The sequence below is a fragment of the Amphiura filiformis genome, chromosome 1 (genome assembly GCF_039555335.1).
Source record: "Amphiura filiformis chromosome 1, Afil_fr2py, whole genome shotgun sequence".
In the NCBI taxonomy this organism is placed as follows: Eukaryota; Metazoa; Echinodermata; class Ophiuroidea; order Amphilepidida; family Amphiuridae; genus Amphiura; species Amphiura filiformis.
The window spans coordinates 84,787,575-84,800,426 of NC_092628.1; the positions used below are offsets into that span (position 1 = coordinate 84,787,575).

The following is a 12,852-nucleotide window of genomic DNA, read 5'->3' on the forward strand; positions in this document are numbered from 1 at the left end:
ACCGGACGGAACCTGTGGTCAACTGCAGGTCGAGTTTTGATTTCATCCCTAAATTGCTGCATACATTGGCAGCATGTGTGACTCGCATGAAGTAAAATAAAGTAAAATAAAAAATGAAGTAAAATGGATAGGACTTTACTTTTGTACTTCTTCATAGTTGATTGAGATGGTTATATTTTGGCTGTAAAGTAATTATCATAATAGTCCAATTCTAGATCCACTGGTAAAATAAACCCAACTCGAAACACTAAATTGTGCTTACACCATGAGCTGCCATGCTTGGACATTTAAATTTAGGATAGAAACGTGATGCTTTGCACTCGCCGAATCTATTTTCCGTACTTCCAGTTTATAGAAAAAAAATACTGTGCTTTGTGCTGGTCTCAGTAGAAACATGCTGGGTAATGTAACGGTGGTCAAATTATGATCGGTATTTTGTACCCAGAAAGTAGCGGGTCAAAAAAGCTGTATGCTCAGTATAAACACACTGAATAATGTAGGTGATAGTGCAATTCATGACGTAGATGATGAGGACAAAAAATGATGACTTTAAGCTGAGATAAGCATTTAAAGGCTGAAACTGACATGACAACTGATGAGAAGAGAAGCATCAACAGCCAATTTGACACTATGTCTCCTATTCAAATGCCTTTTCATCAAACCCAGCAAACCGCTGTATGAAAGGCAAAGTGGAATTAATTCAAAGTCAATTTTCAAAGTTCAAAGCAGTTTGTTGACTATTGGATTTGGATTTCTTTTGACTAGAGTTGGCGTCGAAGATTCAATATCCACCAGGCTTTCATCATCAGTATCTTGTAAGGTCAGATTTTAAAATCTTTACCTTTGCAATCAACATGCAGAATATCAAGTTATCTAATGCAATCAAATTCAATATTAGCAATGTGTGGTAAGAGAGACTGAGGGAGAAGAACATTTCAAATGATCAACAAGTTCATTAAGAAGATAATGGCTTTGGAATCAATAATAAAGAATGGGAAAGAGGCAGGACAAACAGTTACCAGTTTATAATGTCATATAACAGTGGCAGAGCAAAATTTCTTTTGGGAGGGGGGTCAGAAATCCTAAAAATGTACATACATATGTACTTTGATCAAGTGTGATCTTTTCAATTCTTAATTATAAACCAACCATCATTATTTCCTGAAAATTTGGAAGCAAAAAATTAAAACACTTTTTTTCTTGAGTTATCTACTAAATTGTTTTAGACACAGTAAATATCTTATGAAAAGAAAAAGTAAGTCAAAACACTTTCAAAATAAAACTTGAAACCCATCAAAATTGTATGATAGTTTTAAGATAAGGTAACAGCACAAAAATCCATGTGATGACACACTTCGGCAGCCGACATATCCACAGCTCGGCTAAACGTGTTAAAAAACTCTGGCCGGTACCAGTTAGTCACTTCTTTCACTCTGCCATGATAGATAGCACACAAGAGCTCAAACAACACTGGGCACCTGATCTTCTTGATTTGATAAGTTTACAGATAACAAGACAAGTGCACGCTCTGAAATTCTGGCCTCACACGGAAAAAGGCAGTATCTCATAAGTAGTTTATTTGACAGATACTACATTTTGATTTGGATAAGAAGAATTAGCAGGTGTACTAGTGCGTATGAAAAGATGACACTTCCATTAACTTAACTTGAAATCATTGTCACATTGGCCGTAATCGAAGAAAGCGACAATTCCCAGCTAGAGATGTTGTTTTTGACTTGTTTTAAAAGCTTGGATTGTTCTCATGTTGATGTTGTGTCATTCATGCGAGTTGTTTGTATAAAATTGAAACTCTTGTCAATTGATATTCCATTTGTGTTACAGTTTAATGGCTTTTATCTCTTCATTTTGTACATAATATTGACAAATTGATCCATTTTTTTGTGAGGCAACTGAGATGGGCACTTCTTTATTACTTTATAGTACCCTATTTGGTAAAATTCTGTCTGACTCTCCTTGAAAGTGTTTATCTTGTTCATATTTATACACATTAATTTTAATGTTTATAAAAATAGATCTGCACCATGAAATAAAACAAATAAACATGTTACATCTCAGTAAAAAAAGTTATACTCATCATAAAGTGTTCTTTTTCCTATTATATAGAGGCGAGACATAATTGTTTATCCCATTTCGAAAAGCTAATCAACACATTTGCCAGTGACAGTGGTGAAACATTTCTGTCTGAAATATAAAAAGCTTTAATTTTACAAACAAATAAATAGGCCTAAATAATAACAAAACTAAACTTCTACATATTGTGATCCTAATATCATATAAAACTTTCACCACTAAAAATAACATTCATCCTTAAATCTCATCAATTGTTTTCTGAGAGCAATGTCAATAAAATAAAAAGTTTGTCTTGAAGGAAATCAAGCCCTTCAGCTTCTCCACAACTCCAATTTAATTTGACAGCACTGAGCATTTACAGGCCTTGAAAGCAATTGAGACCATCCCTGTAACACAACTAAGGAAAAACATCCGAAGCCATAGGCCATGCTATGAGGTCAGGTAACAACCATGTATTTTTGTAAACCTTCTGTAACCGCACTGGCATAAAATAACCCAAACGTGGCTGGCTGCTGCTCTGAGCTGTGCGTGCTCGCTTGCCGCATGACAGCCAGTACAGAGACTTGGCTCCGGTCCATGGATGCATCCATCCACGGACCAGTAATATAATACAGGTCAAACATGATTTCTGATGATGTGCTAAGTTCACTCCACCAGCGGCAACATGGTGAACAGCATCACCACCAGCAGCCACGCGGAGAACATCATCATCATCATCGATCATTCAGTCTTTGTGGTCATTTCATAGTGTAGATTTGATTTCAAAAATCATCCATGTTTTATTAGCGGTTTGATATTTGTACCAAGTTTTAATAGTGGGAGTGGAATACTAACTTAATTAGAGGAATACAATCTTTGTACAAATCCTGATAGCAGGTCCCAGGTGTCAATTTATATGTGGTGGCCCATACATTTATTTTGTTTGTCTGTTGATGCTTGTTTTCATGTTATTGTTTGCTTGCACATTACATACCAGAAAGAAATTGTTGTAATGTGATTCTAATATTTACTAAACACTTAAAGACCAGAGGGGGCCATTCTGTGATGTTATTTTTGAAAATCTTCCTAAATTTTGACAACAATGTCACATGCACATTCAACGAGTAACAGAATTATCATTTTGAATGTAACATTTTGTCCTTACCACATTGCCTTCACCTTTGTCATTTGTTGGGTTTGAAATATGTTTAGACCCTTTAGGCTCTTCATATTTAAAAATTCTTAGTTTACTGTTTATTTTTAAAAAGGCACGAGGTAACTTTTAATCATTACTTGCTTATTATTTTCTTTATTTTGAAACGAGTGGTACTGGTCACAGGCCAATATCATCAGTACATTTTGGCACTGCGGATATTGCAATTATGGTTGATTTTACCGTACTACTGTGTCAAGTTTTGTTTTTATATCATTATATTCATTTTTTTTTCATGTTGTGAGGGCGAGGAAGATTTTTTAAAACTCAGACGGTGCAACAAAACTTTATAATAACAGACCCCCCTTGAAATCTTATGGTATGTCCCTTATACAAGTTTTACTCTGAACATAATTTCTTAGATTGAATATGCTAATGAATCTAGTCCATATAAATCCCTAGGCAATCACTCAAGCTTAAGTTAACTGTCAAAATGAAGTACTGCTGTTTACCTTAACCACCTGGCCAAATACTGTGCAAATAGAAGGCTTGTTCAGACGATCGCTTGTAAAGTCGCTTGTAACTACATTCAAATGTAAACTTGTATGTAGTGCCCGTCTAAACGCACTCGCATGTAGCTACATGCAAGTTACAAGTGACGATTTTACATGTAAGATATCTTACATGTAGCGAGTAACATTCAAATGTAAGGCCAGTGTGAACAAGACTTGCATGTTAGCTCGCTTGTAAGCATGACCTTGATGACCCAATCCTATTCTGACTGTGCATAATCATGGCATAATTTACCAGTGAAGGTCACTCTTACATGTGAGTTGGCTTACAAGTAAGTCCCGTGTGGACACACACTCGCTTGTAGCATAATTTAATTGCTGGCTCGCTTGTAAGTAACATTCAAATGTAGGCTACCGTCTAAACACACCTAGAGAAAGTGTACTTGTAAGCAATTTCTTACACTGCCAATTATAAACACATTCTGTTGCCCCTCTTAATTTTACAAATTGGATAATTTTGTCAATGGTCTCTCTGATGGGCCATGTGTCACATTGTTTGACAGAGGGGAAATGTACTTTTTGAAGACATGTTAATTGAACAAGCTGGACAAACACATCATGGACTTTTTCATATTCTTCTACATAAACCTTTGCAATAAATGGTGAGATTTTATTAATTAATTTGAAATCAGTGATAAGTTGTTTGTTTATCAAATCCTTCCTTCACCCAATGGAATTTGGGGATCTGCAGAGACAAATTGGTGGATGTTTCAATCTAAGTGCAGATAGGTTTGCGCGCGCTGGGATCAGTTGCAACTAGTCTAGTTGATTCAATCCAATACTGATGATTCACCAGTGGCAACAAAATTACAGCGCTTTAAAACCTCTGGAAAAATTCGCTATGTAACTCCAAAATTTATTTTAATATAACTCAAATTTGGAAACATATTGTTTTCTTGGTATGCTTTGATGCAAGATAGAGAAAAGAACTTGGAACTCATGTCTAACCCATTTTTGTAAAAAATTGGAGTTTTCTCTAACATAGTTCCACTATTCTTTTGAACAACCTTGTCCCAGCACATCCTATTTTAAAGGGAATTTTTATTGATAATGCACACCATACCAATTGTAACATTGACCTTGCATTTCGAACAGAAAATATGTTATGGCTAGACAGACTAAAAAGTCCTCTTATCTTTTGTTTATTTAACTTCAAACTTATAAAAGCTCGCTTTTGAAATAAAAACCCATTGCTTTAACCACTATGTATTATAAAAACTAGCCAAACTTTCCTAATAAATGGAGTGTTCCTTACTCAAACATAGCACTTTAGGACTTGGTTAACCACCGAACATGGGGAATTGCAAATGCTATATTGACATTATTATGGCGCTTAGGTATCCTGTGGTTCACTACCCATTCACAGAATAATGTGAAAATGTATCAAATTGATTTACTATGTTGGCATGTTGTGGAGAAAAATATCCAAGGGTCTGTTAAATTGAATACAATTTGTAAGTTCAAAAGTCTAAACAAAGTTGAATAAGTTCAAGAATCTATAAACAAAGTTCAGCTATTGCCTGTCAACTTCAATACTGGGGTCAGGACTTGTGGAAATTGTTTTGAAAACATTTCAAAATTAAAGGGCTTATATGCATCCTTTGCATGATCATCTCAAGACCATAAATTATTTTGTGCATACACCCAACATTTAATAGCATTAAAAATAAAAACGTGATTTATTCAGCACACACATTTGTATAAACCTTGTTTTCATACCAGCAGAGGGAGATTGGTGCAAAGGATTCAGGAATGAATGTGAAATAGTACAAATTTGTCAATATTTCTTGCTGCCATATTCTCAATATCATCACCACCTGTTGATCATACTGAAATGTGGACCTATTTATGGAAATAAAACCCAATAAGTTTTGATTAATATTAATTATTTACACAAGTGATCAATATTTACATGATGTAGTTCATGCATGCAACTTGGAAGTGACAACAGCTCATGAAATATGATAAAATTTGACCACAAAATGGTGAGTATTCACTATGAAAGATTCATATTTAATATGCATTTTAATATTATTCACCACATAGCAAATTTTGCTGATCAATATTTGATCAAAATTGATGATTAAAAACATAACAAAGTTCAAGCTACTTACAATTTACAACATTACAGCTCATAAACTTTGATGTGACAAATGCGTAGGCCTGGATTATTCAAGAAGTGATGTTTAAAACAGTATTCACATGAGTATCAAATCATAGAGACCTAGAACTAGCCCGTTCGCAACCCCACAACACCCCTTCATAGAGAGAAAAGTGAGCAGACCCACAACAGGGGGACTCAAATATTAGTGCTGCCCAAATTTTCAACTATTTTACGGACATATGAGCACGTTTAGGGTACCGTAAAACCCCATCTACAAGCATAGAGTGCTTTTGATGAAAGCTAAATGAATCCAGGCGCCATTATGAAATTTTAGCGAATAAATTACAGATCCAGGCACATACAAACAAGTATTATTGTAAGACCAAGCTATTGTATTGGCATATTTACGCATATCGTGTTTTTTATGAAAGCTAAATAAATACGATATATATGTTTGTATGTGCCTGGATCTGTAATGCTTGTAGATGAGGTTTTTACGGTATTTGGAGGGAAATTTAGCCAGAAGTCTCTGGGAACTTCATATGGGGTCTCCGGATCAAAAAAATGGGGCTTGATGGGGGCCTTAGGAATGGAAAAAGAGCTTGGAAAAGGAGTTCTTGAGGGTCGCAAGATACAGGTATATTATATAGGCCCTACACCTGGAACTCAAAATGATAAACCACTAATCTGATGTGTCTAATTATTCCCAGCCAGCCTCAAAGTAAGGGAACAAACCAAAAGATCGATGACGTCCTATGAACGTAACTAGTTTCGTTTCTCAGCCGACCCCTCCCTCCCTGCCAGAAACGTAATAATGAAATGCTGAAAATTTTGACATAATAATAATAATGACACATTCTTCAGACCGATGTTTTTGTACAAACGTAATCGAGTATTTTTACCCCCTCCCCCCTAAACGAAACTAGTTTCGTTTACAGGACGTCATCGATCTTTTGGTTTGTTCCCTAAGAATCAACATAGTTTGCCAACAACAACACACACACATCAAGCAAATATGCTGTTTGCACAAATCCTGTGGAAATCAAGCAGGAATCAAGTAGTTCTGATAAACAAACTACTAAACCTGGCTTGTGCACAGGCTGATATTTTGATCCAGCGATTACATTCAGTGAATTACATGTGCATGACAACTGTGATTAGTCTGTATTAGGGAGATTTAATAACTGACAGCAACCTTGTAGACCCTATATCATGAAATGAAATAATTCATGAACAGGAAAAATCATATTTCATATAGACAGGCAAGACTGTTTGTATGAAAAGATTTGTTGTAATGAATGATATCTAGTTCTATCATACTATAGACCTTTAGACTTTCAGCGCAGTAATGACTAAATTTACTTCTGAAATTGAGATAAAGATCATGACATTGTTTTAATGATGGTGTTTAAAAATGAAAATTAATATCCAGTCCACGTTCTACAAGTTTCGCAAACCAGTTTTTCCTGTTGATTTATTTGATAATATCAACATAATAATGAAAAAGTTACTGTGCTTGTTTTTCTGCAAAAGGCCTGAGTACCATGGAAACCATCATTAATGACAAAAAGCAATTAGCCATGAACATTAGACCTATTATTATTTGTAGTTATAACAACGATTTTAATGGAGATAATTGTAACTTGGTGAAAGTTTAAGCAGGATCCCAATCCATTGTGTGTATCTACATGTAGTTGTAGGCCTATGTTTATTTAAAAATAAACATCTTCAGTCAGTCAGTCAGTTACAGTATATGACAGGGTTCGAGGTTTGAGTACGGTTTTACTGCCAAAATGGGGGAAAAATGAAGTTCATGTTATCATAACATTATACATGTTTTCTGGACTAGAATTTTGTGCTGAGTCCATTTCTGAAGTTTTTAATACACAGGGTATCACCATTTTAAAGATATGTAACAAATTCTAAGCGCATGTTGTTTTTACGAAGAATCCTGGGAGTCTACTTGGAACACAACTGTATTTTAAAAAAGTTACAGAGTTACTTCAGTTAAGTTGTTTTGAATCTATAAATATGTTAAACAAACTATAAAGACTGCTTAAACACTGTTCTCATGTATGAAAATGAAATGATGTTGGTACTGAGGCCCCTGTATTCCTATATATTTACTAAACATATAGCGGTCAGGTTTGGTGTCAAGACAATAAATCTATTGATGTCTAAACTCATAAAGAAATTATGTTCTTTAAGTGTTAATGTATAACTGATTACCTTTACACAATCTTAAAATGTTTATACTGAAGCATAGCACTTTATTCACCCCTGACATCAGAAATGGCTTGTTGATAGCGCAACTGAATATTGTGTGATCTAGCAGCATGGGCTGCATCAACTTTTTTTTGATAAATGGTTGATGTGATGAGCTGGTACAGAACTAAAGTTCTCTTCACCATACCACTTGACTATTACTTGATTCTGATTCAGTTTTCTCAGGATAGAACTTCAGATAGATGTTCAGGTACATCAGTTGGGGAAATGACTTTAGCTGGATACCAGAAGCAACCATGCTTTGCCCATACTACATCTCCCGGTGTGAAAGATTCTTCATCATCGGTGGTCGTATTATCATCAGATCATCCCTTTATAATAACATATTTGAGGGCACAACATGAAAGGCATTGACTGCTCTTCCTGGAATAACTTTTATGGGTGTGACCTTTGGGTTTAAGGGGTTGATACATCAGAAAAATGGCGTGAACCTCAAAATGGGGCAAAATCTGAGTCGTAAAAAAAATTATTTTGAAAAAAGTATACATGGCATCATTCCACAAATCTAATCGATTGTGGGGATTGGTAGAGTGCACAATCGATCAACTTTTCAGAGCTGTACCTCCATAAGTTTTTCCGAAATAATTTTTTTTACAATTTGCCATATTTTTTTCACGCTTAGGGTATGGGTAACATTTTTGCAATTTTCTTCAATTTCTCTTTTTAAGGAAGTTAAAATTATTATCAGTGTGTGGCAAATTGAAATATCATTAAAATGAGGGGTTAATGAGGTCTCTAGCCTCTTTAGATCAAATTTTATGGCGAAACTAAGATACAAATCTCTCGAAAATTACCTTTTTTGGGCTTCGTTTTTTCACTTTCAAGTTCAACTTTATCCGGGTATGGTATACAAAGTAAGCGATGAAATCAATTAAAAACAGTTTTATTTGAACAAATAAACCATCAGGTAATACAAAATAACAGAGAAAGACAACATTTATCTATATAGTAGAAAATATTAGGGATTAAAAATTAATGGTGAATTTTTTTTCACCTAAAACTGGTCATTTTCAGTAAAAATGGCCATAAATCCATGTTTAACCTAAAAGCGACTTAGATACAGTATTCTAAGTTAGAAAAATTGAAAATTCAGACATTTTTACCTTAGAAATACTATATATGCTCATTTTTAGAAGTATTCTTCACACCTAAATATTTTTTTCACACATTTGGCAGTGAAACCGTACTCAAACCTCGAACCCTGTCATATAAACTATATACAAACAGATATGTAAATTGGTTACGTAAGTGTTAAAAAAGTATGAAGAGAGGTGTACACCAGGCACAAAAAGAAACTCAGTTATAGTCATTCTTGCTGTTCAACAACCTGATAATTTTGGATTATTTTGAAATATATGTTTTGTTAAATGGAATTTACTTTCTCATTTGACACCTTGTTTGTGAAAATCAAGCAAGAATTGATCAAGATGTGCGCCTCCAAACCCTCAAATCCCAAAATTAAAAGTTGCAATTTTAACGATTCAATTGTGCCTGTTACATTGTGTGCTTTATTGATTGGCCTGTGGTTCTTGTGTGCAATACAATGATGCGTTCCCACTGAAAATCGTTGGAATTGCAACTTTTGAATTTAGGGTTTGACGGTTTGGAGGTCTATCTTGGTCAATTCTTGTTCGATTTTCACGAACAGGGTGTCAAATGAGAAAGCAAAGTCCAATTAACAAAATGTATATTTCAGAATAATCCAAAATTATCAGGTTGTTGAACAGCAAGGATAACTATACTGACAAGTTTCTTTTTGTGCCTGGTGTATGTCATTACTCATTTTTAGTTTAAATACCAAATAATTGTAGGGGCCTATACTGGTAGTAAAATGAGTAAGAAAAAGTGTGTGGTACCACTGGTACTATGCGTTTATCATTTGAGCTTTGGCAGATAAAAGGATACTGCCAATTCATGCAAAATGAGGAAAAGTTAAAAACTTTAAAATTGTCCAAAAAAAGCCCTGGCACCATGATTTGTACCCACTACATCACTCCACATTTATGGAGAGATGATGAGTTGATCCCTAAGCTTACACTTCCTCTTTTTCCCATTCATTGAAAATATCCCTAGTGTTGCCAGACTTCCGAACTAGCACACACACTCAGATGCCACATTGATCTAGTTTAGTTTACTTTACTAAATTTACTGATCAGACCTAGTCTGGACTTTGCTCCCATTTGCATGATCCCTATAGTAATCATAGCTTGTTTTCATCAAATTTTTAATCATGTATAAAAATTGTGAAAGTCAGAACCAGAAAAGACAAGACTCCAAATCAACTGCAATCAATTGATTTTTATAAGTAAAGGCAACAGGCCATGGAGTTGTCAACCCAGCATCAAAACAACATCAATTGCACACAGAGCTGGTTTTATGTCAGGCAACAAATCTTTAGTCCCTAGTCAGTCATGGATAAATATCACTGACAATGGGTAACAATAGCGTGCAATATTTATGAATGGGTTTTGCTTTGGGGATCACAGCTCCATTCAGACACAAAATCTATTTTGGAGTATTTTTAGTAGTCTGACCTGGGACATTATTATTTAAAGTCCTGGGAGTCTAATACACTAATGGTAAGGAAACGAAATATTGGAAAAACATATTATGATGTGAAGTTTTGACAATGTAACAGTGCCTGCATGCATGTTGTGATGTATTGATGTTAAAGCAGTGACATTTTGTCAACTTTTTTTTTCTGATATTTAAAATAGAATGGAAACTCCTCCATGAGGTTCCTAAATTAATTCATGTGCTTTCATTTTCCTTGGTTCTATGATATTTAATAGATTTTTAATGGACTTGACAATATATTCAGCAATGTGACGAAATCAAGTGTATGTTGAAAATGCAAATTTGCGTCAGTGGCCCAAAATATGCATGATGTCTTGAAAGAAACTAATATTTTTCCTCCTTTAAAGTTGATTTCCATGCCGCAATCATGCCCTACTTTTTTCATCATGATAGTGCTATAAAAATAATGTGCTTTTTTTTACTTGATTTTACTGATTGATTACTTTTATTTTTGTATATTTTGAGTTGTAGAAAGTTTGAAATTTGTACACAAGAATTACTTGACAGATAACACCAGTTCAACACCAGGCTCTTTCATATCAATGCTGCAGAAAGTACAATACAAATCTTCAAGACATCCAAAATTGTACTCTGCTACATGTAATATTGTATTCAATTTTGGAACCGATGCACTACAAATGATTCACTTTCTGTAGTGTGAACTGGTCAATAAATAAGATTTCTTTCTCATAAAATAGACCAAAAGCCACTACTTTATAGTGCTTTTTTCCTAACTTGCCATTTACCATCTAAAATTGGTTCATTATCTCCGAACAGCTAAAAAGAAGGACACTAGCAACTGCTTTCATACAACTTGCCACTGAGTAAATTTCTCGTGTTGATTTTGTTGGCATGAAGCAAACTGTTAAACTGTATGTGGATGACCGAAAGACAAATTAAAGGTGGAAAACTGATGCCTAGCCTTACAGCAAGTTGTGTCCGTAGGGCAATAGACTACTTTACAGTCCCTTTCATCACCTCAGCTATGCCCTTCCATAAGACACAACATGAAGTATGAATTTTACAAAGGGGCTATGAAGTAGACTATCAGGGTAATGATTTGAAACACTAAAATGTCCTCATTTCCCATGGCAAAGTTCAGAAACTTCAATTCAGCAATCATAGCTACGAAACTTCACCTGCAGTAGAAGATAATGAATTTTTTGTACTCAACACAAAATACCCAGTCATTCTTTGAATTTACAATCATGGTTTAGAACACAAATCCTGGATTCCAGGATCTGGCCAGAATGGTCTTTTTTTTTAAAGGTCTGCATCTGGAAAATCTTGCCCCACCCCCTAAACCTGTTGAATTTGGTTGGAATGGAATTTGATATCTTCCTAAAAGGGAAGTTGTGATTTTTAAATGGAAAATAGCCCATGGCTGTCGTGATATCGCTGCATCACACGATGTTGCAAAGTGCAGCATATTTTTAGACTTTGAGTGGCTAAAACGCATCATTGATGTCAGCATGCAAGATCATTACCAGGTTTCAACAATAAAATTCTGTTAATATCATCAGATGGGAAAAGTTATGAAATTGTTGAATCATGTGTCAAAATGGATGTTGTTATTTTATCTATTTATTCATTTAAATTTATTTTGTTTGTAGACAACTGTTTTTCTTGGGGTAAAGGGGAAAATTACTTGGGAGGCAAAGCTTGATTCTGGAGCAACAAAAAAAAGCAGAAATCTGCTATTTAAAGCTGAAAAGTTTCAGGTCTGAAATTTGCTATTCTAATTTTCCTTGCATCAACTTAGGCCAAAAAAAAAAAAGTTCGTCTCAAAGCTTTCGCGCGCGTTTGTAAAATCCCACAATTTGACAAAAAACAAATGCGGAAATTTTTTGTATTTCAAAAAAAAAAAAAAATCTTTATAGTTTTTTCCAGAAAAAATCGGCAAAAATCAGACTTTTTTCTCAAAATACCATGAAAAAAAGTTGGGAATAAAAAATTTAAAAAATCGCATTTCCCATTTGTTTTTAAATTTAACGTGAGCTTTGAGACAAACCTTTTTTTTTTTTTGGCCTTATACACAAAAGGAATACAGTCGCATGTCATTTGCATGCTAGCACCTTGAAATACAACAA

The 12,852-nt window shown here is 34.5% G+C and overlaps 1 protein-coding gene across 1 annotated transcript in view; it reads right to left on the minus strand.

Annotated features, from left to right (window-relative positions):
* LOC140155364 (ETS translocation variant 1-like) overlaps positions 1-12,852 on the minus strand; it is a 103,622-nt gene that overhangs the window by 67,114 nt on the left and 23,656 nt on the right. The window lies entirely within an intron of this gene.